The 27911-nt window shown below is 40.8% G+C and overlaps 1 protein-coding gene across 3 annotated transcripts in view; it reads left to right on the top strand.

Annotated features, from left to right (window-relative positions):
• Positions 1-27911, top strand: part of insyn2ab (inhibitory synaptic factor 2Ab) — a 75884-nt gene that overhangs the window by 26756 nt on the left and 21217 nt on the right. For 2 of the 3 annotated variants that reach the window (XM_086181094.1, XM_086181096.1), the window contains 2 exons: positions 7485-7525; positions 19474-19636. The gene's annotated coding sequence lies outside the window, so the exon portion shown is untranslated. Of the gene's footprint in view, positions 1-7484; positions 7526-19173; positions 19273-19473; positions 19637-27911 lie in introns of those variants that run through there. The other variant, XM_086181095.1, reaches the window with a different exon arrangement.

The raw sequence follows: 27911 nt of genomic DNA, 5'->3' as shown, positions 1-27911 counted from the left end.
TATATGGAGTGCGAGAACTAATGAAGAAGACTGACCAGTTCTTTGAGGACGGGAAGATATGAATGGTAAATCTTTAAACCGCTTGTATCTCAAGTGCGGCACGGCTAATGTAGTGTTATCCCAAATTATCCACCATAAACAGTGAAGATAAATGTGAATGATTTGTGTTGTATGTGCTGTAGTACTCAAAAGATCTCGGTTATGATATTTTTGTACAAATTTCCAAATGTAGCCAGGAAGTGCTTGTCAAGAACACTGTTGCTAATCTAGCATATATTTGGTCATTTTTCACTTCAGCAAAATCTACCGACTATGCAGTTGTAACATACCCAATAAATCCAATTGGAGCAATTCAACCACAGTTTGTATCTCATGCAGAAGTAGGCAGTTAGCATCACCACGGCAACTGCTAACTGCAGTTCAACCCTCCTAGCTGACTCAGATCAGCTGATTTGGTCACGTTTCTGACATCTTTGCTGTTTATCAAACCACTTAACTGATGTTTCTGTATGTCTACCTTCGATTTAATCTGGCTGAAACACTCTGTTTTCGTCATGTATTAGTTTGAGCTGCTTCTCGTGTTCGTCTCAATGGTGCAACCAGTCTGCGGACATAAATGTGACGTTGCTACCGCTCATATGTACTAAATGGTTCTCTCAGTAGAAACAGTAATCAAGCAGTGGCTCGTGATAGGTGATTCTTCATAAAAACACATGTAACGAACAGTCTTGTTTCTACTTGGCTGGGGTCTGCATTCAGTTAGTTCATTTCTATTCATTACTCGAACACTTATGACAATGGGAGCAGCATGTAGGCACAAACAAATGTTGTCCTGCAGATGCAGACTTCAGATTATAAAATCTTTTGTAGTTGTTCTGAATCTTGAGTGCGTCACCCAATGAAAGTCTTGTCTTGTGCATTAACTTTAATCCCTGATGGCAGTTTATTTGAGGCTAATCCGGGACGGTCGAGGCTCAGTTATGGCACTAACCGTGGTCCACGTTTTAGTCAAATCTTCACTGCTAACAGGGATTGATCTGCTTTTTTATCAAAGGCTTCCGTTCAATTTACATTTTCTAAGATGAGGCTTTTTAAAAAACAGACTGAATTTAATTATGTTTTTTTAACATAAAAAAGAAACAAAGGAAGGTCTTTCTGTCCCGGTGGGATATGGGAGACAGAAAAATGTTGCTGAGGGCGGCAGTGATCATAATCTCAGCGGGGAGCAATTGGGAAAAGGATGGCGTTTTTGCAAGAGCAGGCGGTAACAATCCAAAAATCCTGTGGGAGCAGGTGGGTTGAGATTACACAACAGCCAGTCCTGCTCAGACCTATTTTCTCTAGAATGACGAAAATGAATGTGTGCACAGACTCCTGATCAGTATGCCCACTTCTCTGTACATATATTCCCGTAGTCTCTCTAATCGCTGCTGCTCCTCTGTTTAGTTATTCAACAAGCAGACGGCCGTATATCCATGTAGCCCTTCCCCAGCACTCCAATCAGCTGTCAATGAACATCATGCTTGTTTGGAGAGATCTCTTCATTTATTCAACAGATGTGGGGACGGGTGCTGCTGGAAATCCCTGGTTGCTTCATTCACACGTGACCCATTAGGCCAGCCAAGAAATACTGCAGCTGCTCTAATTGCCATTTGCCGTGCTGTCCTGTTTGTAGACTTTCATCTAGTTGCAATATGGCAAGAATATGTTGCATGGGAAAGGATGATAATGGATGTAAATACAGGATCATTTTCAACTAATAATCAGTGTGCAGCTGCAGCATAGATACCTATCCTCTCATCTTATTTTTAGTCCTTTAATTGCAGCCTGTTCATTTCATCGGGCTACATTTACTGAAAAAAGCCTTCAGCATCCCTTTAAGTCTCTCGTGTAACATAAAGTGACAGCCCTGTATCATGTTGTGTATCATCCCAGCAGTTGTGGTGAACAGTACTGCATGGCAATACTCACTTTTAAGACGTTAACAGCATTTTCTGTGTCTGTTTTTGACATAGGCCATGTTCTCTTAGTGTCAAGAGACTATTATGTATTGTTTAGAAAGCACACTGGGAGGAAAAAAAGGACAGTGGGCTCATAAATGCAGAAGCTTCCTCAGCTATTGGAAACAAAGAGTATCTCTATTCAGCTATACTTCCTCTTGCTCTGCTCATGGCTGCACTGATGTAAATGAAAAGTTGGCTTTTCATTTTGTCTGTGGTGAGTAATAGCCCACTGAGTGTGCCCTCCTAATTGTTCCTGTCAGGCTTGTAAATCATGGAAGCCTCCCCTCCTCTCCATTGCACGCAGCCTCTTCTTGCATAATCCTATTAACCATGACACTATCAAATAAAGGGGTGCAATAGCATACTGCCACATTCAAGCACTGGAATGATTGTTTTTGTAAATATCCTTCAATTTAAAAAAAAAACCTGCAAAATTAGTGTGTAAACAAGAATTCACGCTCAATGTTAAAGCTAGCAATGCAGTCTAAAACTGATTCGATCATAAACTTGAAATAACTTCCTGTGCTTATGTTTGGAATGTTAGGGACACAAGAGTCTGGTTGTCAGGGTTTATATTGTCAGCCGGCTTAAAAACAAAAGGGCTTCTATGTTTTAATAAGAGACGTGAAATGAAATGACTCTGTTAGCCAAAAGCCAGTAGGGAGGTTTTCCACTTGCTAGTGAGGGAGTAATGTAGTGTTAAATAAAGTGTCATTGTAAATATACAGTATAATACTAGATTGAGCTACCAACAAGCTAGTAAAAGAATTGCATGACTTTAGATAAGAATTTTTCAGAATAAGGTTTTCAAAGCCAGCTCTGACTAAACCATTGTTATAATAAAGAATTGGTGCTTTTACTTTGAAGGCACATTCACTCCAATGGAAGTGATTTTCTAGGCATCTGATGCAGGATCCTGTCTGACACTGCAGACCAACTTATTTTGTGTCAGAGGTTGGTCAGTCAGTTGACTAATGGTCACACTGCTAGTTTATATTGGCTCTTTTAAAAAGCCAATGTCCTTGAGACAAAAGCAGCTATCTGCACCATTGTATCTTTCAGTCACAGGAACAACATTTTAACCCAATTTTAAATTTCCATTATGCCCTTTGCATGTAATTTTTCAGGGAAAATAAACTGAAGATGACAGAGAGATGAAATAATTATTGAAGAAGCTCTAGCAGGAAATAATCTTTCCTCGCCTAAATTACAATTCTCTGGTTGTCTGTGCGGAAAAGTAATTTTGTGTCAACTTCTGAATTATATGAGGACTCACTGATGGTGAAGACAGGGGCAAGATTGTCACAGATCAGTTGTTCCAAAGTGATTGAAAACAATTATAAGATGGGCTTACGCCATCAACAGTTAAAACTAAAAAGGCTGGCACCTAAAGATTGGTTCCAGTCATGTCACGACTCACCTTTGGCTCCAGATGTTTGCTGTTCTCATGACTTATATCAGGTTAAATTGATCCAAGCCTATCTTAATCAGCAGCAGGAAATTAAGTTAGGATGTGGGCTGCCCCAGACAGTTGGTGGCAGGTCAGTTTTTCTCCTGTTAAGAGCTCCAAACACTTAAGCTATTAAGCCTTTTTTGTTTGGACAACCGGGACGGATTACTCTTATCGGCCCAGTGTTCTCATTGCAGCTTCTGTTTTTTTACGTTATGGCAAGATTTAGCCCTCTCTTTTTATTGTTATATACAGAACGGGAGGCAGATTTAAAATTCCTCTCAAGCAATCTCCCAGAGACGGGAATGTGCTTGGACATCCAAAGAGGCTAAATGACTCGATTTCAAGTCCAATTGAGCCAATTGTAGAGAAAGCTAGTGGACGCCTGTGCTGATGTACTTGTAATTGGTATTTTAGCCGCTGGGCTAAAACATATCCCAAGCTACAAAGTTACACACAAACAAACACAAACCGATAATTGCAGGGTTTTTAGATGAGGGACCTTCGTTTTTCATTTTATATTTGGGTCAAAATGATAAATAGGGACTAAAATAAAAGGAATCAGTTATATATGGAGGCAGAACATTTCTCTGCAGTATTATTTAGGCTGTATGGTTGTACCGGAGAATATTGAAAGGTGTTTCTAACATTCCTGTAACCAAGGACAAAATTTTAGTTACTACCCTGAATACAATACCATCCAGTTCAACACCACTGCACACAGTAACATGGTAACCACTTAAAGTACGAGTACATCATGACTTTCCACATTAAAATTAGTCTGGGAGAAAAAGACCCATTCTTACGAATACTTAACTTATACTTCATCATGAATGTGTTTCTTGCATGACTTAATTCATGCAAGTTCTAAGGCAATAATCTTTAATTGTGTTTTTAAAAAAAATTCAGTCATTTTTGTCGTTTTTCTGTTGTTAATGTTCTGTCTCCATTAACCTCCAGTGTGGCTGACTTTGTCCGAATTCTGACTTTATAGAGAATTCATCTTTTGGGGCAAAGAAATTACAAATCAAAACATGTAAGCGAATAATTGATAAATAAAAGATGATATTGGGGTGAAGTATCTCTTTAAATCGAGTTCGATTTGAAGTCCCTACCAGGAATCATCAAGAATAATTCCTTTTGCTTGTAGATCATTCATAATCATTATCCTCCAAACTTGTGAAGTGAATACGTCCATCTTGATTGTAGAGGTCAAGTTTATGAATGTGTGATGTGTGTGTGTGTGTGTGTGTGGGGGGGGGGGGGGGGGGGGGCAAATACCCATGATGTCATTCATTATTATTTTTGGTGTGAAGACTCACGATGAGATTAAGAGTTTTGGGAGTAGTTATTAAGCTAAGTCTCCAGGAAATTAATGAAAGTCGATGTAATATCCTCTGAAATGATGGCAAGTATTTAGAGCAGGCTTTCGTTCCTCTTTGGCTCCGACGACCTGACAGACGCAACACACAGTGAGAGATGTTGAACTCCCCGAGCGGTAGAAATATTGCAGCTAAAAGCAGTCAATGGGTATCGAGCACGGGAACGGCAGTATACTGTATGTCCAGTCTGAAGCGAGATCACCAGTGGGCGTTGAAGAGCACTGTGTGTAAACCCACAGATGAGTAAGCACTTCCACAATTGCTCCTGACAGATCTGACAGCTTGTCTCCAGTAATGCCGAGTGGCAGCTTCATCTCAAGGGTGTATGAATTGAGACAGATTATTTAGGGAATGACTCAGAACTGTCATTATTGAGTCCTCAATACAATCTGCTACCATTCAGACGCCGCCGCCATGAACAGTGGTTGCCGTGGAGGTCTTCTCAACCAGCTGCTGTAGCCACACAGGCGGCAGCGTTTTCAAGCAGATGCTCCGGTACATGTAGTATGGGACAGTCCCGCAGAGACTGAGAGAAGACAAACGTAGGGAAATGGAAGATTGAAAAAAATACAGAAATAGGGGAACCAGTCCCAACTAGAGCGGCTAATATATTCATGCATCACCATGATTAGAGATTCACTGCTTACAGCAATGTCTCCTGTTCTAGGTATTGCAGGTCTGTTTATGCAGGAGAATAATTGACTGTACATATATTTTATGTGCAGTCTGTGATGAGAATGCGGATGTGTTTAATACTCTCATCAGATTTGTTTTTTTAAGTGTCATTATTATTATTATTGCTGGAGACCGTACGACTTTTTAATTGATCCCTGCAGATTCTGCCTTACATTCGGAATCATCTAACTCGTTTGTGCAGTTTTATTTTCAAGCACCGAGAGTGTGGTATCACTCCACACACTTCAGTGACTTTAGATGTTTTCCATTTCACAAGAGACGATGTACAGCCATGCGATAAATTACAAGAAATACCAGCATAAAGTATCTTAAGGTGTTGGACCTTCACAAGGTGCCAGAACTGCATCACTGTGCTCATACTGTAAATCTCTGGAGCTCTACAGGAGAGACCGACACCGGTCTGTCTACAGATGTGTCCTTGTTTGATTGTTTGATCAGAGTGATGATAGAGCAGGTGCTGCCTCCACTACATGGGCTGTAGCATAGAACCAGGGGGGCTCCCTTGTGGAACTGATTCAGAATCTCAGCGGGATTATTCCCAGCACAATGAGCATGATCTAAATAAGTGAACAACATGTCCAGTTTGGACACCAGAAAGAGAACAGCTTCATGAATCTGACAGGTAATTTCCATATTTACAGCGATGGACTGGAGCAAAGTACTTTTACTTCAATACAGTACTTGAATAGATTTGTAGAGCATGTGCTTTGTATTTGGTTCTGAACTTGTGATTCTGGTACATTGCTTAAAATATGCATATGCTTTTTAAGGTCAGTGTGTGTGTGTGTGTGTGTGTGTGTGTGTGTGTGTGTGTGTGTGTGTGTGTGTGTGTGTTTTTAATGTGATTTATCCCAAACGGTGTACCTCACCAGAAATACAAGACTTGATTCAGCATTGAATCAAATGCTGATGTCTTTATATCAGTTTCTACATTCCACAATCGTTGTTCTACAAGTAAGTCAGTCAGTAGTTTCAGAGAGTTGCGCAGTTTCGTTAATGCCTGGCTACAGTACAACACTGCATTGCATTTTTAAAGGATTTAAGTAGCTTTAAGTGTTTTCAGAAGCAAGTTCTCCAGAGTAACTTTTGACCCGGAATATCTCAAGTAACAACATCATACAGCAGCATTTTCTGCTTGTTTCTTGTTCAGCTTTTTCATGTAATGGTTTGTCCTGATATTCAATTGATTATTTAAATTTGTACAATTTTGGCAAAACACTTTTTGCATCATATGATTTTGACTTTCATCATCTTGTTGGAATCCAAAAACATGTCCACACCACTGAACATAAACCTTTTATTCAGTAGCACTGGCTGGATTCCTTGTCTTGTTTTGGGGTTTATTCTGGATTCATTTAGTTGTTTTTCAGGATAAATCAAAACAACAAAATTAATCCATTCGTCCACGCTGTCTTTCTCTTCTTCTTCTTCTGCTTCTTCTTCTTCTGCTTCTTCTTCTTCTGTTTCTTCTTCTTCTTCTTCTTCTTCTTCTGCTTCTTCTTCTTCTTCTTCTTCTTCTTCTTCACTGCTGCTCTGCGTTATGTGGTTGACTAGAAAAATAAAGCTATGTGATTTAAATCTGATTAATTGTGCACCCCGACAATCATTTCACAATAAATTACCTCAACCACTATATTACATCAAAAGGCTCAGAGGAATCTTTTAAAAGGAACATGCTCCCATGCGGTGATGTCTTGAGTGACAGACTTAATTGAACATAAATGCTCATTTGTGGCTGACACGCTTGTAGAAATCATGGAATCATGCATTTTTCTGAAATCAAGTAACATTAATCATCTGACTTCAATATGTTGTGTCAAGGGTTAATCCCTTGATATTCCATCAAAGTAGTCTCTGGTGTGGTTCACTACATGGCCAGTGGGATTAGTTACTACTGAGATAGCATATGAGCTCAAATGCAGAAGCAGATGAGTAACAGTGATTTCATTTCAGATGACATCTTCATGCATGAGGAAACTTCAAAGCCATATCTGGTGAGTCACAAATGATGGCCAACTGAAAGTGGCCAAGTTATTATATTAGTCAAGATATATCAAAGTCTTAACCACACACGTGTGATTAATGTTTTTTTCATCAACCCCATTAAACATTGTTGGAAGCTCATGTCCTTTCCAGATACTTTTTCTTTTTTTTTTCCCCAACTAATTCCATATGAAGTCTGCTGCTCTTCAGTGCTATTCCGAGAGGCTTGTTTCCGATAAGATAAAACCGCTGCAAAACGAATGCACATCTGAAAATATCTGATTAGTCGCAACAATATGGGCTGCCATGGAAACAAACATCCTACAGTCGGATTGTGTGTGTGTATGTGTGTGTGTGTGTGTGTGTGTGTGCGTGTGTGTGTGTGTGTGTGTGGAAAAAAATGGGAACCGAGCACATCCAGTGTAACTGGGGCTCAGAGATCATTTCTCACTTTGAAGTGTGCTGTCGACCATAGCCTGCAGTTGGTGTTGACACAGCCTGGGAGCAAACAAAATCTGGGCCATTATGTATTTAATGATGGAAGAGGAGGCACAGTCTCACCCCAAGAGACTATAACTAGTCTCCAAGCTCTCTGGACAGCCTGCTGTCAGTGCTACAGCAAAGACTTAAAATAATTTGACAAGTTCAGGGCATTTTTCACCACAACATGCAAATATCTAAATGACTGTAATGCCATGTGATGGAAGACCATGTGCCAGAAAATTGGGTGATTGATCTGCTAGATTAAGAATTTCATTTCTGTAGGAGTTTCCTTTTTCTTTCTTTTTTGCAAATATGTCATGGAAGGCAGTGTATTTATAGTGTAAGCTTTGTGAGAGATAGAAATAGAGATAGTCTTCAGTTATGCATATTGCAAAAGGATCAACAATCACCCAAAAAATCAAATATTCAAATGTACATGTGTTAACACGAATAGTCACAATGAGAAGTGAAATTTCCACGTCATCTTCCGCTTATTCTTTACTAGTAAGGGTCGCGGGGGGGCTGGAGCCTATCCCAGCATCTAAGGGCGAGAGGCGGGGTTCACCCTGGACAGGTCGCCAGTCCATCGCAGGGCCAACACATAGAGACAGACAACCATTCACACTCACAGTCACACCTACGGTCAATTTAGAGTATCAATCAGCCTCGTCCCCAAATTGCATATCTTTGGACGGTGGGAGGAAGCCGGAGTACCAGAGAGAACCCATGCAGACACGGGAAAAACATGCAAACTCCACACAGAAAGATCCCACACCCGAGCCGGGACTCGAACCCGGAACATTCTTGCTGTGAGGCCACAGTGCTGACCACTGCACCACCGTGCAGCCCGAGAAGTGAAATTTGAAAGAGTAAATTAAAGCTGAAATGTGTACGATTTGTCTCCCCCTTCTGGAGTGTAATCACAACAACATGGATGAAAGCTCAAATCATGTATCCGCCATTGAGAGAGCTGTTGTAGACTACCTTGTGTCCGGCATTTTAAAACCCTTTTTATTTCTTTTCTTTTTTTTTGGAGGGGCAGTCAGAGAGGCTTTATACAGTTACCTATTTTCTCAATGTCACCACAGACCCAGAATTTAAGAAAAATTCCAAAACTATTTCAAACTTCTGATAATGGTGGCACAGTGGTGCAGTGGTTCGCACTGTCGCCTCACGGCAAGAAGGTTCTGGGTTCAAGCACGTGGTCTCTCTGCAAGGAGTCTGCATGTTCTCCCTGTGCCTGCGTGGGTTCTCTCCTGGTACTCTGTTTCTCTCCCACAGTCCAGAAATATGCAAGAGGAGACAAGGTTAATTGCACACACTAAATTGACCGTAGGCGTGGCTGTGAGAGCAAATGGTTGTCTGTCTTTATGTGTTGGCCCTGCCTGAACCCCACCTCTCGCCCGAAGGCAGCTGGGATAGGCTCCGACCCCCCACGAAAAACTTAACAGGATAACCGGTTGAAAATGGATGGATTTAGTTCTGACAATCACCTGCTAATTTTCAGGGCAGTGTAGTTACATTTGATTTACGATTTTGCACATCGATGCGTGAACTATCCTGACATGCAGCTCGTTTAAATGTAACTAGGAATTATGTGGATGTAGCTGTGACCTCATAACATTTCCTGTTACGCATTCATTACGCTCCTTTCCACAACATCTCCTCCACCAGACTGAGCTGAGCTGTGTATTTATCAGTAAACGCAACTCTTGTTAACTTTTATTAGCTCAAGCATCATTTTTGAATGTATATGAGGACATTGAACACAGAGGGAAAAGACACGTTTAAAGAAAAATCATACTTGGCATTCACATGAATCCTTTTTCTTTCTTTTGCTGCTGCAGCTGCGTGGAACCACTCCCCATCATGTACCGTATTGTAAGATCCCTCCAAAACAGGAACCATCAAAAACTACAACCAGTAGCCTCTGTCCACCCACCACTCCCTCTACCTTCTTATACAGGTTTATCTTGCCCTCTGTTCACATCACGCAACTTCCTGCTTTTTTGTCAGATCTCACTTTTTCATGATACAGGTCTTTTTCACCTCTTGCATTTAACACTGCTTGTTCTTCTGGGGTGGACCGTGAAATGTGGAGGGATTTAGCTAACCTTTATAAGCCGACTGAGCATTGTGTGAACTCTTTTGACAAGGGCTTGAACAAAAAGGATGTTCATTTTGCATTGCGTTTTAAATCTTAAATCACCAGATTTCCATTAAATCAGATGACAATACTTTTTTATGGTGTTGGTTAAGCCAACTCATGCTGACAATTACTAGAATATATATATAATATTTGTTTCCAAAAAACTCCCTAAGCCATCATGAAGTAAACAACAAACCTTGTAATCTAATAGTCAAAATCAACTTTTATTGTTGTGCAAACAGCTAAATCTTCTCTGGAGGTAATTTTTGTAAGAAAGCTCTTTGTTCAGACATCATAAAACAGTAAAGGGACGTGTTCCTCATTCCCTGCCACTTGTTGAGCCAAAGAGAGCAGACTGCTCTGACAGCCCCCGACGCCAGATTAGCTGTTTGAATGTGGTCTCAGGAGGGCTGCTTCACGCCGTGCATAAGCAAGTAGATTTACAGACAACTAATTACGCTGCTAAATCTTAAAATTGAAGGCGAGAGTGTCGCATCTGACATAGTGAGGAGAAAAAAATCAAAGACCAACTGAGATTTGGAGACACAAGGGTTATACTGTATTGAAATACCCTAAAAAGTAAGAGCAGTATAAAAACTGCAGCTCTACCACCGCATGATGACTGATTGTGTTTATGCACCATAATAAATAGTTATCCAGTAATAATCAGCAGCCAACAGGGAAATTATATAACAATTCTATATCACATTGATTATTTGTTTCGTGTTTAAGTGCCTGTGTTGCATAATGGAAGGAGCAAATAGCATTGGCGCTGGCTTTACTGTGGGAGATAGATAGTTAAGCCAATTTTCCAGAGCCATTAATCGTGATTAATAGTGCTGGGATTTTTTTCTGAGAGATAAAAAATGGGGGTGCACTTTCACCAAAAGGCTCTAAAAATAGAACACAATTCAATACATTAAAGCTGTTTTCGTCCCTTTTAACATGAAGATTATGATTTAACATCATGGCATTGGAAATTGGCCACCATCTGTGTTCAACAAGGCGCACAGTTGTTGTTGTAGTGTGTGGGGGGTGTTTGGGGAGTGGGAGGTAGAGTATGTGCATGTAAATGACTGCTTGGGCTGTAAAATCACACATAATATGACTACTGTGGACTATTTGGTGCTGAGAAGACATGCATCATCTTGAAACAAGACCAAGAGTTTAGCAAGTCTTTGCAAGTAGCTGTATGAAGTTCTCTTTTGCTGCCTGGATAGATATGTAAACGAAACTGGACCTAAATCCTGAAATGTTTTTATGGACAAATGTGTTCCTATTCACTGCAGGAATTTTTAAACACACAATTCAGTCTTACAGAGAAAAGCAAAACCTGATGGCTGATGTTACCCCTGCGAACATTTTGTGTAATGAAAGTCTTCGACACAGTGGTGCAGTGGTTGCCACTGTTGCCTCACAGCAAGAAGGTTCCGGGTTTGAGTCCTGGCTCGAGCACAGGGTCTTTCTGTGTGGAGTCTGCATGTTCTCCCTGTTCCTGCGTGGGTTCTCTCCTGGTACTCCAGCTTCCTCCCACAGTCCAAAGACACCAAGAGGGGCCGAGGCTGATTGATACTCTAAATTGACCATAGGTGTGACTGTGAGTGTGAGTGGTTGTCTGTCTTTGTCTGTTGGCCCTGCGATGGACTGGTGACCTGTCCAGGGTGTCCCCTGCCCCTCGCCCATATCTGCTGGGATAGGCTCCACCCTTAACAGGAATAAGTGGAAGAAAATGAATGGATGGATGGAAAGTCTTTGCAAGCCTGGGTGATTGACAGTCACAAGTACACAACAGAGTACTGCATGGATGACACACTTTTAAGTTAGCATAACCAGGAGTTCCCTAGATTGCATTTTGAATCACTGCAGAAAAGAAGCTTTCTATGTAACAAAGGTTCATGAGACTTACAGGTTTTGTTTATAATGGTACTCTTCACAATTTTTTGCCATTTTTTGAAGCATAAATGCAGCTGAGTTCAATAATATTGTTATGCTTCGCACGCACAAGCAGACACATAAACGCTTCGAAAATCACAAGTGTGATATTTACAGTCTAAAAATGTTAAAATAAGTGAAGTTTGACTTAATCACTGACCTTATTTACATATGTAAGACTTAACTGAGAACTAATATATTGTGTGAGAAAACATTAACAAATAAATATTTAATGAAATATGCCCAGTCAGTCAAGTCACTCTTGACTCGATGCATAAACTTACATTTCACGATGTTGATACTGTTTGCTCGCAAGTAAAGTGTGAAATAGTCGTTGTCATTTTTTAAATTCATTCCATTATTTTAACGGTCATTTTGCCGGCTTGAATTTGTGATGCTGCAGTGGTTGACAAGCTAGATGCTCCTAATAGTTGATCCATTCCATTTATATGAATTTTGGGGAATTTGGTGGCCCTTCAATTGTAAGCCTGTACAGTTTTCCAACAGCACAAATTACAGCCTTCAAATTTACCTCTCTCAAACCTATTCATTAAAACGGAACATTATAATCCTTGTGAAGGGAGGATTTATTTTTATTTTATTCTACAAAACCTTACATTTTTTTTTAAGTGTTGTGGGTGGTTGGCGTGAGCATAATTGCATGTTCAGTGCTCTCAAGTTGTTCCACAGTTTCCAAATATTTCCTCATTTTCCGCAGAAGCGAATGTGTAAATGAACCTCTCAGAAAGAAAGCCCTTGTTTATTCATGTTCACTTCTATATTTGGTGATCTTGCTTGTCACGATCCCCAAGTGTTTGCTACGTACAGTAGAAAAAAAATACTCCAGAATAATTTAGATAAAAGATAAAAATGTATGTTTACTGCTTGGGATGTTTCATATGCTAATATAAACATTTCACTTTCACCTAGGGAGGTACTGTGAATCTGAGAGACGTAGTTGACTGCGTACTTCCCCTCACCTTTGAGACAGAGACGCACTCCCAAGGATTGTGAAATCATCTAGGATAGTGTATGTGTCTAAAGCTCGACATTCTCCTTCAATGTTTTACGAAACATCTCCATTTTTTTTTTCTTTTTCCTGTTCACACAGTTCACACTTGCAAAACCTTCACTCAAATATCCATTTCCTTGTTTCAATGGAGTATGACCACTTTATAGTCTCTGCATGTACAGTAACCCAGAAGCTCAAGTTGTCCTCAGGGATCCAACCATAATGAATGGTTAAGCTGACAGTTATCTGCAGTGAGGGCTTTTTTTTTTTTTTTTTTGCATAAATCTGGACACTCCCCTCATAGCCTGTGGCGAGTCAATAAAAGACGTTGTAGAGAGGGAATTGCAGAAGGTGATAGAGGACTGTGATTTTTCCCCTGTTGTCAAACCTGTGTTGTTCAGCTCATTATGCAGAGTAAGATTACACTGATGTTCGACAGTGAGGGGGAGGTGTGGTTTTGTGGCCGGCTATGATCGGCAGGTGCAGCCAGAAGCTCGTCATAGGCGGATGAACCAGTAGAGCTGAGGGGAAAACAGACAATTAAATCAATAAGACAGAAGACAGCAGATCACTGTGCTGGCTACTGCTCCCCCACGGCCTTTTGGTAGAAAAAACTCATTTGAAAAAGCTTCAGGTTGCTTACATAAGCAAAGGCAGCTCGTTTTCATCCTGGATCGTCAGATAGCTTTTGGTTTATTGTCACGGCCCTCGGCGTGTAACACATACACGCAAGACACCCGTTTGTGTCTTTATGGTCGAGGCGAGCTGTTCTATTTGTTATAACCACTGACAGTGGTTGGTCACTGAGGGAAGTGTTCTGCCAAAGAGCGTCTGTTACTTTTGCCACCCGCAGGTCACCTCTGGATGTTTTCCCTCTCTTCTCTAGCATTTGTTGCTAGCATTAGCAAGAGTGAACTCCTTAAAGATGTTTTATAGAATTGCTGATGCTGAAGCAGTGAGTTATGTCCCCTCTTCTTGACAACTTGGCCCAGTTTGCAGACTCCTTTACTTTAATCATCTTCTTTTGTCTTAAAAAACCTGCTTGTATCTCCAAACTGCAGATGTTGCACCTCCTCTACGTGCTGCGAGTGCAGGTATACGCGTACATTATCAGGCCCCAAATACGAGAACACTTACAGTATTGATGGCAAATTATGAACATGTTATCCCCATCTCTTCCTGTGCTTTAAGCACGGTTGTTGGAGCCCACAGCAGACGGTCTCTATATAGTATAATATTAGCTCAGCACGACCCTTCTGTCAGCGGGTTTTTTTGTTTTATGTAAAAAGTTGGACATCTCAAACAATCCTGCAGAGACAAAAGTTTAGTGAGCCTCTCCATGGTCCAGAACGTGGCCAAACGCTGGAATACAATTTGCCGGATGACAAAGTTGATCAAGCAACAAGAGATGGCAACACCATGCAAGCACTACTGCACTATCCTGGGATGGACACATCTCTCCTTTGAGATTTCAGCGCACAGAGGATGCTACAGGTTCCCTTTCAGCTTCACATGCAGACTCTTATTCCGTTGGCCAACCAAATCCATAAACCAGACAACTGTCTGACTCTCCCTGATCCATGATTACTCTGAAAATTAGACATTCCAATTTAGAGATCAGCTAAGAAGTTATTCATAAACACATAAACAAAAACCTTTTCTGCACCAATTACCACATGTATTTCCCTCCGGATATACAACAAAATATTGAGGTTTTGTTGTTGTTGTTGTGATTAATTGTGATTAATCACGGGATTTTATTGTCATTAACTTAATTACATTTTATAACTTATTTCTAGCGCGATTTTATGTAGACTAACAACTCGTGCATTTCAGTATTATACACAAAACATTCTCTACTAAGGTTCTTTAAAGTACCTGTAGCAGCAGTAATAATACACAGTAACTGTGTCACAGTAATATTGCACTCTCTGTAGAAACGCTAAAGAAAAGGCCACATGAAACCACCGTGTGAAAAATGTGAGGGAAGTAATGATGAAATAACAGCAACATCAGCAGAAGATGTGCATTTAAGATAGTGATTATAGTATAATTGAGGCATTCAGATAGACAAATAACATACACTTGAAATCCAAACATCAAAACAGCTGTTAGATTTCCATCCCCGCTGATTACAGTCCAACCCTTTTTATGGTTCATCAGTCACTGACCGCCACCTCGATTCATGAGCTAGTCAACAAAATGAAAAGTACTTTTGTATAATCTAAGCTATTTTACTTTTCTGTGGAGGTGTTTGGTGGAGGAGCAGCAGACCTCATGCACCACCTCTCCATTCCTACAACAAATACACAGATACACACATTAGATAATAGAATACGTTTGAAGATGCAAATATATACTTACAGCACTGCAACAGGTTGCAGGTTTATGCCCTTAGGCAGTAACATCGCCGATGCATCGTTAATCTGGACACACACACACACACACACACACACACACAAGCTGTTGTAGTGTCATCTGTCTACCTTGATGAACCCTCTCTTTTAGTTACAGTAGCTGCTTGAATAAGCTGCTGAGACATCAGCAGAGTAAAAAACACATCTGGGGATTCTATGACGGAAAGGTTGACCACCATAATACGCTGGTGTCAGCAGAGGTGTGTCGTACCGTGAAGGTCAGATGGTCACATCCCAACAAGAATTAAACCAGGTGATTAATTCAACCTGAGCCTTGGTCGTGGGGGCGTTAAATTCGTATTGGCCTTGAATTTTAAACCTGCAGTATTTGGGGAGTAATCCACCTGTGAACTGTAGGATTTCTACTCAGTAAATATGTCTTTTGACTTGCTCACAAATAACCTGCCAGTGCTGAGCAACAGTCGAGTTATCTGATGGAATTAACCGAATTGTACAGCTTCAGCTTACTCTGTTTAAAATGTGTCATTTTTCCAGTGGAGTTTTGAATTGAAATTCAGCATCCGTTTAACTTTCTGTCGAAGTGTCTACAAACACCGAAGTTGAGTGAGTGTGTGTGTTTGCGCGTGTGCCGGCGTGGGTGCGTGCATGCATGCGTGTGGTTAACCAGGGTCTTACCAGGCGTGGAGGAGCCACCAGGTGACTGACAGCTGCTGCTTTCAGCTCATTTATCGGCCACTGAAACAGCAGGTGTTGTGGTGAGAGCAGGAGAGGTTAGCCAGCCATGATGCACACTCGATACAGCATGTCATAAAAGAAGGATTCATTTTCACTGCATGTCATCACACAATCTTTACTGCCACAGGACACATTTTACCACCATATATCTGTTTTCTTGTTCACTGTGCAGTGAACATTCAAACAAGGAATGCTGTTCCTCTCAGATATGTATTTAACATTTTTTTGTTCACAAATGTCTTTATGTAAGGCAGTAAGTACAAATATAAAGACATTTTATAAAATGTATATTTAAAGAACTTGTATTTGTAACATTTTATATACAAAATATAGTTAGAAAAGAAAATAATTTCAGATGACAATGATCAGAATTCAAAACCTGAAACCCCTAAATGGGTCTCCTAATTGTTAATGCATTAGAACTAGACCAAAGGGGACCTTTGAGAACCTGCATCCAGCAAATAGCTTTAAATTTGATGTGCAAATCTAGAAATGTGACCACCACGATCCAGACTCAGTCCTTTACATACACTTTCAATCATTCAGATTTCCCCTCCCCTTATAAAGGGCCAAGCTGGCCCATGCTACTCATCTCTTTTTCCTTACTCATTATCAGTAATGAAATTGCACCAGTTCAATTCAGTGACTGGCCATGACCCTGTCAGTACAGTTTTTTTTTTTTTTTATTTAATTATGTTGTTTTTTGTTGTTGTTTTTTTTGTTTTTGTTTTTATTATAGTCATCAGAATATATGATAAAGCCACAAGGTGAAGCGTATACACTGAACTGTTTTATTCCAGCACCTGAGGTTCACTCTCAAGGTCTCCTTTTATTATGCTGCTCTATTATACTCCCTCAAGTATTAGGGCTGCCGGTGCCTGACCGGAGGACTCCCCTCACTCACACATGGAATGATACACACAGCTTACTGGATGTTATTCTGGGCTGATGCATGTCTTTAAATAATGCACCATTAATAGACAGAACCCGGCGGTATGTATGCATATGTATGCGTGCGTGTTCAAAACAGTCTCGACTCCCAGTTTCTTCACCACCAAGTCCTAAAAAGGCTATGCAGATCCCCCAAGTAAAGGATATGAACAATTCGCCATGATTATTGAATTTATAATCAGTCATTATCACGTCCATATAACAGGAGGACACGTGATCCAAACTGATACACGGTAATTGTTGTAGCTGTAGTGAAGCTGTTGTTGCTGTATATTATCAGCTCAATTCATCTCAACTTAGTCCGCCTTTGGCCCAAGGACTTGTTTTACATTGCAGTTGTATCCCCTTGGCATGATTGGTGGTCACAGAGACGCCACTTGAAACTGCTGTGATGTCATTTTAAACGCGGCGATCAATATATTATACTGATGGTCTTCAGAGTACCACAAATTAACACAAATAATCCTGCAAGTGTGCTTGGCTGAAATAAATCCTCATCGTCTCTCTATGAGCCCTACAGGTCTCCATACAGTAATGTTGCAGTGTAGTTGCTCAGGCCACACACTATTTTGGCCAATACTCAAGATTTGGCCTTGGGTTTCCTAACACCTCTAGTTGTATCAAGGGGGCAGCGTCTCCCTGCTAGTACATTGCAGGGTAGCGTCTCTCTGCAGGTGTGTTTGGGGAGCAGCATCTCTCCCTACTGGTGCATTGTGGGGTAGCGTCACCTTGCAGGTGTATTTGGGGGGGGTAACATCTCTCTATTGGTGTATTGAGAGGGCAGCAACTCTCTTCAAGTATATCCCGAGGTAGTGCCTCTTCACTGGTACATTTAGAGAGAGCATCTGTTCTCAGTCACTTTCCTTGGAGGGGATGTAACTCTCTGCTAGTGTATCTAGAGGCACGTCTTTATTTTCTTCCCAACACTAACTGTGCGAATAGCCAAGCACACTTGCAGGATTACTTGTGTTAATTTGTGGTACTCCAACGAGTAATACAAGCTAACACAAGTAATCTACATTTGAATTTTCACTCTTCTCATCCAGAAAAGATAAGAAATAGGTCTTTTAGCTGTCATCACCCACGTATTAAGCAGTTAGCTACAAATTTGTAATTTGCGTGGTTTCTCACCCTTACGAAGCGATGCTAGTTTCTTAATAAATTGCTCATCGTTATGGGCCCTGGCATAATTTCGTTGTTTGTGTACGGTATGTAACTCCTGAAACTCTTATGTCTGAGCTGTACTTGCCCCTGTGCTGCAGGAGCCATTCCACCTGTACAGCTATAAAATAGCATTGCATTTGCTCTGGTAGATTTTCTAACTGAAATGCAATCTGGTGCAGTCCTGTTGAGTTCGATTGGGTTCTGTAATATAGGTATCGATTATATTATGCCCACTGTCTCTAATAACAGGACTTTATGTATCATTAAACTATAAACTCCGAAGAAATTTTGAGAATTCTAAGAAATTTAAGGTGCCTGGAAAAAAAAATCAATATTCCCTTTTTTTTTTTTTTTTATTAGCACAGCATATTTCCCTCCCTGCCTCTCACTGTCTCTATTACTTTCTCTCATTTAATTTTCTCTCCTGTCACACATTCTCATTAACACTGCCGCCCTGCAAGATCTTTGCTTCATCTGTTCCCCTCTGTGTGCTGCTACAGAGCCACTTCTCTCTGCCTTTGCTTGATTCAACACCTCTCATAAACAATGTGTCAGATGTAGAAAGGGGGGGTGCAGGGGGGGGGACATCCAATTAGAAGCACAATGCATTATTATTTCACAGCCCCCCCCCCCCCCCCCCCGTCGTGTCCCGAAGCCCTTCAGATTACATAACAGCTCAGTGTCAACAAAGTCAGTCTGTGGAGGACAAGTTGAGGGGGTCTTCACTGATGATGCGTCTCAGAGACTCTCCCCAGCAGCTTTCGTACAACCCTTCCACTCCTCCTCCTGTTTCCTCCCTTTGCCATATATCCACCCACCCACCAGCCCACCCCCTCCCTGCCTTTTTTTTTTTTACACACACATACACTCAATCACGAATGCACAGGGATTGCAGCAACAGCAGCAGCACCGCGAGATGGAGATCTCCGCTGTGTGTGTGAGTGCCTATTCCCGGTGAGTGCGGGGACAAGAGCGAATGAGTGTCAGTGATGCTTGAATGAGGTGTATAGGGTAGAAGAGGGGGGGAGGGAAAAAAGGCAGGAGGGGGATATCAGTGAGGACCCGATGAGGTTTTTGAGGCAATGTCTTACTGCTTTTTTCCCTTTCCCATCCCGATAACCTGAATCTTTGCCGGATGTGCCACAACTATTCCAGCTGTCACTGCACTGGCTGCCTCTCTGACAGTCCTCCCGCAGCCTGTGAGAGCTTCTGCCGTGGCTGGACGGTACCCTGGCACCCAATGAATGCATGGATGAACACTGGCTCTACAGGGGATCTGTGCTTTCTTGTCCTTTGCACCTCTAATCGGTTTCTCAAGGTAAGAGTTATGCTTCCTTTTTTGGAGTTGCACGTATATTCGCAGACGAGTGGAGGAATCAGCTTGAATGGCTCTTTAGAACTTATATGAATCAAAGTGATATCATAGCGAGCTTGATTTATCATTAAATACTACTAAAGTCTTTGGTTGTGTTGCTTGCATGCATATTATCCCTGCACGCATTAGATATGGATAAATTAGGGAGGGGGCATTTCTGCATCTTAGCAGAGGGAGCTTTAATGACTAATCATGCCAAAGTATTTCTTTAAAACCTCTTAAAATGCATGTCTATGCAGATAGACTTGCGGTATTTATGTGATGAGGCAGAACCTGATTATCAAGATTCCTGTCGTTGCGAAGGAACATTGATGAGTACTCATTAATAGAGTATTGTATGTCCTACTTTAAATGACTATAGGAATAATGACCCTTTATTTAAAAAAAAAAAAGACCAAGTGCCGCAGACTGTGTGACAAATTGATATTCAATGACTGATGTGCTCCTCAAGGCTGAAATGAGAGGTGGTTTGAGACTTATGACTAATTACCTGTGATCATGGAAGCTCAAGGGTACTGCATCACATACAAAGCTGCACTTATATTTGCTCTCAGTCGTTGCCCTCCCCTCCTCTGTCTCTGTTTTCTACGCATCATTCCTTAGCTAGCTAAAAATGACAGGAAGGGGTACAGCTTTTAAAGGTGCCGTACACGCCACCGCTTGTCTATCTCAGCATCTTCTCTCACTTGTTACATAAATCACCATCACACTGTAGTTAATCATCAGGTTGACTTCAGTACACATGTATTCCCGTAGCCCAACCCCTCATTAATCGATGACTTCATCAGGGTGATGCACTGTGAATGCACGCCGGTCACCTCGTTCTCGCGACACAAGCAGGATAATGTAATTTCAAAAGATAACACCCCCCCCCCCCCCAAAAAAAAACAAAAAAAAACAGATGAAGATTTTGGTCTCTCCAAACTTACTTTTTCCCAGGGATCAGTTTCATAGCCAGTGCTCTCATCCAAGAGATGAGAGCTTTTTAAAACCTCCCACTATTCCCATGTAACACAAAGTGCTGCTCAGTGATAAATCTTTTAAAACAATGTCATGAAGCAAACTTTCCCAGGTGTAGCCTCCAGACTGAATGGAGATGGCTCTGGATGTCAGCTGGAAGAAGACGCTGTGTCCATTATTGCTCCCAAAACTGTCTTTTATTGCTAGAAGAGCTTGATCTTGAGGGAAAGACTACTGCAAAACCTCTTCAGCGCACAAGCTGGACTCTACACGCCTTATGCACAGCACAGTGAGACCCCATCCTTTACATTGTACATTGAAAGGCGTTGTTGGTGCAATGTCATGCTCAGAAATTTATGCAAAGAGTAAGAAAATATTCATCATGCCGAATGAATACACTCCACAGCCGCACGGTATAATGCCTGAGGTCTGATAAGCGCAGCACCAACCTGTGTGACAATGAAGAGTGTAGCGTTTACCTTGCAGCACAACCTTGTGTAGCATACTAATAGCACCATACTATAGCCACTGTGGAACACCCCACGTTCATGATGCGTTCGCTTGATGATGCGGAGGTTCAAAAAGTAGGGGGACCCCCATAATAGCATTGCTTAAACATTAATGGGATTGGCTTGACAGTGTTACCCAATGTAAATACCCAGCAGATGCACTTCAGTAATTACTGTGTTCATATAGACTGACAAGGATGTAAGGTGATATCAGCAAAGCCGTCTCTCTCTCTCTCCTTTTCTCTCTCTCTCTCTCTCCCTCTCTGTCTCTCTCTTGCTCTCTGCCTTGCGATGGGGGCATAAATCATGAGTCAGCAATGTTTTAGGCTCGCTATTGCATGGAAAATGGATCCCACCCCCCATTAACATTCCTTTCAAACAGCCACGTTCCTACAACATTATGGTCATAATAAATCAATCACAGTATTGTAGCTGAAGGTGTTTTTTTCCCATACATGCAGCGTTTCAGCGTGAAGAACTGAAGGGCAATTGGAACAGACAACGTGGTCTGCCAGCGTACATAAGGAGATTTCAGAGGATTACTTTTGCAATTTTAGAGTCAATGCATTATTCATAATCCTTTGGATAGCTGAGGCCAAATCAGGGAAGGACCTCAGGTCATTAGCAGAGATATAGCTTGCACTGAGAAAAGGAGGAGGAGGGCTTGGAAGTGGAGGAGAAAGACGACGACAAGGCAAAGGAGATTCTCCTTCAACTATCTGAATACATCCATCACTTAAGTCAGCTCCCTTTGTCCCATTCTCACTCTCTGAGTATCTGACTTGCAACAATAATAAGTCGCAGTGGAGCTTTTCTTGATTCCCGTTGTATGAATTACCATCTAACTGCTTAACATGCCTTTCATGACTGCATAAGAAATTGTATGCGCTTGGAGGAGACTTCCTGCAGATGTGATTACCTTTTCAGTGGTGTGAGATTGGCATGTCTGAGAGTGAAATGGGAAGATCCCGTGTGAATCAACCTCGAAATGAATTTCTCTGTGCAGCCGCTTCTGACAAACAACTTACGATAAAAATCAAAGCGCGTACGAAGCTATGTTTCAGAACAAATACCACCCTCAATAAAATTCAGCCGCCTTTTAACGTCGAGGTAAATTCATGACACAGCATAGCTTATTGTTTGTACATTATGAGATTGAGCTGGTAATGTGGCTTTTTTTTTTCTTCTCATCTGGCACTGACTTCATTGCAGTGACTAAAGGTGCAGTAAAAGCCGTCGGCATGCTGTGTTTTTGGTTTTTGATTTTGGGAGGGGGGTGGGCGGGGGGCTATTTAAGTGGCAAAAGGACAAAAGATAAAACATAGTTGCCTGTAAATGTATTCTACTTCATCAACGGTGTGAGCTGAGGTGAGGTTATAGTTGACAGTCTGCAAGGTGAAACTCATGGCAAGAGTCCCAAAGAATACACACACATTCTATTATGAGTCCTTGTGTGTGTGTGTGTGTGTGTGTGTGTGTGTGTGTGTGTGTGTGTGTGTGTGTCTGTTTTGTGCAAACGTTCCTTAAGATGCTGGAAAATGCCTTTCATTGAAAAGGTTACAAGGATACACACAAACACACACACACACACACTTTCTCTATGCACACAGACGTATAGACATACACGTTCTTGTAAAAAGAAGTTTAAACATCAAAAGCAAGTTATTTTTTGCTCATGCGGTTACGTCACTGCGCTCTACATTTGCCAGCCAGTTTTCTTTTCACAAATTTCAAAGAAGCAGTGAAACTGACAACGAGGAAATATCTCGTCAGTATACATTTCCCCCACCAGAACAATCACGTTGATGGATTTACTTTGTCTCCCAATGATAAAACATGATTACTTCCAGAGAAGCCGCGACACTGAGAACAGCTTGCTTTTGTGTGGTAATAAATGATTCATTGGAGTTTATTTATCGTGTGGTGTCTTGTCATATGAAAATGATTAACCAGCTCTTTCTGATGCTTCCTTTCAACCATATCAGACATCATTTCATTTCCTTATACTGCTCGGTATATTTCATGCGCTAGCTATGAAATGTTTTTCATCACAGATGAGACAGAAAATGTAATATTTCTCATTTGATCACGAACACCCTAATTTATAACGATGCGTGGAAAATGACTGTAAACAAGCTGCAGTTTGTTATAATCTGAAAGTCATTTTTAGTTCATTTGTACGATCAAAGCAGACTGCAATTCATTACATAATCAGAATAAAAGCTATGCTTGAAAATGTGTGAAAAAGAAAGGAAAGGCTTGGCTTGATTAGCATTAAAAGAGAGTTAAATGAATCCGGTAATGATGAATTAAACCTGAAAACCTAAATACCACAGTGATAAACATACTACCTTGATAAGGACATCGTGAGGACACGAGCAGCTTCATTAGTTCACTGCATCTGTGATTACAACCTGGTAGAGTTGTAAAAGAACAAAAGATAAGCTTCAAAAAGCTTCGAATAAACTAATGAGGGTTGTCCTTAATCTCAGTCCAAGAACACACATCAGTTCAAACCACTTAAAAAGCTGAATTTCCTTCCTGGTGAAGGTTGAATTCTACAGTTAAAACTTATTTTTTCAGATATTTTCAGTACGTTCTTGACTCTCATGGACTGAAAAGGGAGGACATTGAATTTTAAACTGAAACAACCAGATTTGAAAGTAAAGTCAGGACATTTTTCCACACAGCGAGGGATGGAGTGAAATAAAATCCCAAACTAAATTGAATCTGCTGCTTTACCAAACAGTTTTGAATATAACAAGAGCAAGTTCGCAGTGAAACATTGAGGGTTTTTTGACAGTTTGGTCAGGTTTTAATGTACTGACTGCATGACATTCATGTTTTATGAGTGTTTCTGTGTGGAAGACGATATACAAGTCACGGCTACGCGTCATCAACTCCTCCAGCCTGCCTTTTATTTGAGCTTCATTGACTCCAATGAAAATAAGTCATTTATTGCATCAATATTAATGAATGCGACTCCACGGCTCTTTGTATTGCGTTTTTCTGTTCATAAATCAATGAAAAATTACGTGAAATAGCCAATATCTGTATAAATAGTACATCCTTTATATAACGGCTAAACAGCTAAGGTCTTCAGGATCAATTCATTAGAGATAGGGACCATTATACTGACAATAGGTCATGTGGATCACAAATCCAGAATATGATTAATATGCTTCACGAAAGCCAAAACTTTCTTCTTTCAGTCATTTCACATGGACTCAAAGAATTGGATTTAAAGTCTTCTATGTAATGTCCAGAAAAGTATCGCTAATATAGCCTGCCAGTGGCCCAGGAGAGCCTTCGGGATCCAGGGTCAACAATCAGTAATAATGCCTAATTTAATTCAAATTATTAGCTTTTGAGATATCCTGCTAACAAACACAGTGGTGATCACATTATCTCCATGGCAGCGGTTAGATACAGCACGTCAAACGACCGACAAACGCAAGAAGTTCAGATGTATTTTTATATTGTTGAGGATTTTCTGCTCATCAAAGAGCAAATTTCAATGCATCAGATCCTTCATTTGGGCATTAGAATGTTAATTCAACGAATTGTTGAAACGGTTGTTAGAAAATATGCTTCACACTTTTTAACACTCCTACTCTCAAGTGTTTCTCATTTACAAATATGCTTTGGTGTTATCAAGCTATTTGTTATGGAGTCGCTTTGTCGCAAATGTCTGCATCAACCATTTTGTTGTTGTTGTTTTTTTAAAAATTACTCCACATAGACTTTTGAACGTTCGAATAGTCATCCCGAGTTAATATTTGGTGTCTCGGCTCATTGCTGTGCGGCACAGCTGATATCCTGGGAAAGTTCCGAGCCTGCAGGTGGTAGAAGTGGTGGAGCTCAGTGATGTAGGTGCCGGTATGGGCCACAGCTGCTCCATGGTCATAGCTGAAAACCTCAGGGAATACATTATACAGTAAATACCTCACTCTGCCAAGCATTAGCTGCCCTGTGGCCATTCCTTAACAGAACACCTACAAACGATTGCAAGGAAAATACCATTTGGAGACAACTTCACCCCCAGGTCTGGGTGGAACTCCACCCAATGCCCAATTTCTAATGCTTAAGAAGTGGTCGGGGGGGGGGGGGGGTGCAGGGAGAGGTGTGCAGGAGTGCACAATCTGGTCGGGGAGAAAAATAGAGCAACATAGAATCAGTCTCTTAAGTGAAGGACTTTTCCCCCCTCCGGAATTCCATGAAGTGGACTTAAGCATATCAATCCAAGCAGTTGGCTGCAGCCCCAGTGAAGCGCAGGTCCCACACACTATGTGACGTAACACTCTTCCACAACTCCACATATTTGCTTTGACAGGAGAGGAGATGGAGGAAGCGGCGGTCACTTCCCAGCTGTCCTTTAGCCCAAAGCCAGAGTTCGATCAAAGCTGCTCCTTCTGCTTCTCGTGTGAAAGACAAAACGCAACTTTTAGAGAGCATTGCAGCAGTCTGAGCTGTAGTGAAGCCAGAAAGAATAGTGTAACCTCCTGAATGACGATGTCTCGATCAAAATGCATTTGAAAATGCAAAGCACAGAAGTGAGAGACTTCGCACAGTTGGATCGTATGGATTTTGATTATTTTTTTCATGATGGTCAAACTTGAGTTTGGTATCTTTTTTTGCTACATTTCTCTTAGTTTTAGTAATATTTATTTCTCTCTCTTGTGCTTAATCTAACCAAGTGTTTCATTTTGAAATGCGACTCCGTTTCTGTGCCTCTTCCTGCCTTACTTCCTGTCTTTGTTATCATCAATATCACCACCAGCAAGGACGTGTTTCATCCCAGTGCAGGCATAACATTATGTTTAAAGTTAAGATGTCAAAAATGTTAAGTGTGTACCGCTTTAAAACTGGAAAATAGACTACAATGTTGAAAACAAAACTACGTCTCCCAAGCTTCATAATAAGAGAAACTGAAATATGAAATTAGATGTAGAATTAATCATCTGAGTGCATAAGAAAACACAAAATAAAAATTCATTCAAGTAAGAAAATGAACAAAACTACAAAAATGCTATTTTGAATTGCTCTGAAGTGTATAATAATGTTGTATTAAATGGAACTCACTGTGCATCCTATTTTTTTAATATGCTCCTAAATGTTTTCAATTTTGAAGCACAAGTGACTCTTGTAAAAAGGCAAGTGTGTAGAGACCCGAGCTTATGGCTGTTCGTGAGTAGAGTTGAGTGTGTAAGTGTAAAGAACAGAGAGCACAGCCATTTAGATGTTATTGTGATAAAGAGAATAGTAAAGCTAGCTGTCACATAAAATTCGACTAGTTATATTTCCCTAAAGTATACAGTAGCTGAATGTGATGGCTACGTGGGAGGAAAAACGTTCATGGGAAATTCCATTTGTATGCTGCATACTAGAATGCGTTGTGTTATGAATCCGACCACTAGAAAACCATCAAACACAGTCCAAAAAAAAAACCCAAGCAACTGAGCCCAAAACCCTCTTAATCCACTAACAGGAGTACTCTACACACATCAGTAACATAAATATAGTACCGCAAAGCAAAAGCCAAAGGAGAAGCAAAAGTCTGCTCCTCAAAGTTATCATTCACAAGCAGATCTGCTGGGGAGCAATGAAACAGCAGCGTTCTTGGCAGTCGGGCGCATGAACACCACCTGAACATTAACTCACAATGTGAAAGTTCCATTCATTTGGGGTGTGTGTGTGTGTGTGTGTGTGTGTGTGTGTGTGTGTGTGCGCATGTTGGCATCACTAGCAGAAGCTAAGCCAGGTGAAGTGAGGTGAAGCACAGGTTCTTTTCATTTACTCATAGTTACCTTTCAATCCTCTGGTTGAATAAATCAGGAAGACTGTAACCTTTAAAATTGGTCCATTTTTCTTGATATGCCGTCAACTGGGCGGAACAGGGTTGTTGTTTGTTTTTGGGTTTTTTTTTTTGGGTGGGGGGGTATACACCGGGTCTGATTGTGCCGCATGGCTGCGTTCTCCCATCCATGTGTTCTGATAGGTTTCTGAGGAGATTTTAAGCAGGATATCTGTAGTCTGGGTTCCATCAATACATTTAATGCACATTTTGAAGTATTGCTTTAGAAAAGGTCGATGAAAAGAGCAAATTTTGAAAAATAGCCACCATGCCTTTTTTTGAAGAAGAAGAAGAAGAAGGAATTGGGAAATGGAAACTTCTGTGTGCTGACACAGCTTATCTTTAACTTACATGACCAACCAGCTGTTTCCAGTGTTGTATGGATGTTCTTAAACTTTGCTCTCTTCTTTGGACAGCAGTAAAATGTCCAATACTAGCTGATGCTTTTGAACAATTACAACTTGTCCAACAGAAGGTAGTACTTCAAATCCCCCCTCCTTTTTTTCCTGCCGATAGAAAGCTTCTACTCTGTTATTAGAGCCGTACCTGATGTTGCCTATTTACCGCTGTCTTTTGGCAGCGTTTCATGCCCTATTTTATTTGCTTCAAACCAACAAATAGAAACACACATTTCCTTTTTGCGACATTTTTACAGATCGCATGTAGACATTGATTTGATCAATATTTTTTAAATGTCAGAAAGAAAAAAAACCCTGAGTCATTGTGCTATGGGGAAACGAATAAAAGAGAAAATATGTAGCACAGCTAACGTGGTAAGTGTTTCCAATAATATTTATTCTTGATTGCAACAAATAATACTGTGTGTTTAAGTCCAAAATGATCATCAATAGCCGTATTCATTATGTGACTCGCCGTCTTGTGGTTGTGTGTTACA

The sequence above is a fragment of the Aulostomus chinensis genome, chromosome 16, assembly GCF_037954235.1.
Source record: "Aulostomus chinensis isolate RoL2024-O1b breed Wild chromosome 16, RoL_Achi_v1.0, whole genome shotgun sequence".
Classification (NCBI taxonomy): domain Eukaryota; kingdom Metazoa; phylum Chordata; class Actinopteri; order Syngnathiformes; family Aulostomidae; genus Aulostomus; species Aulostomus chinensis.
This window is presented reverse-complemented; position numbering and strand designations above follow the sequence as displayed.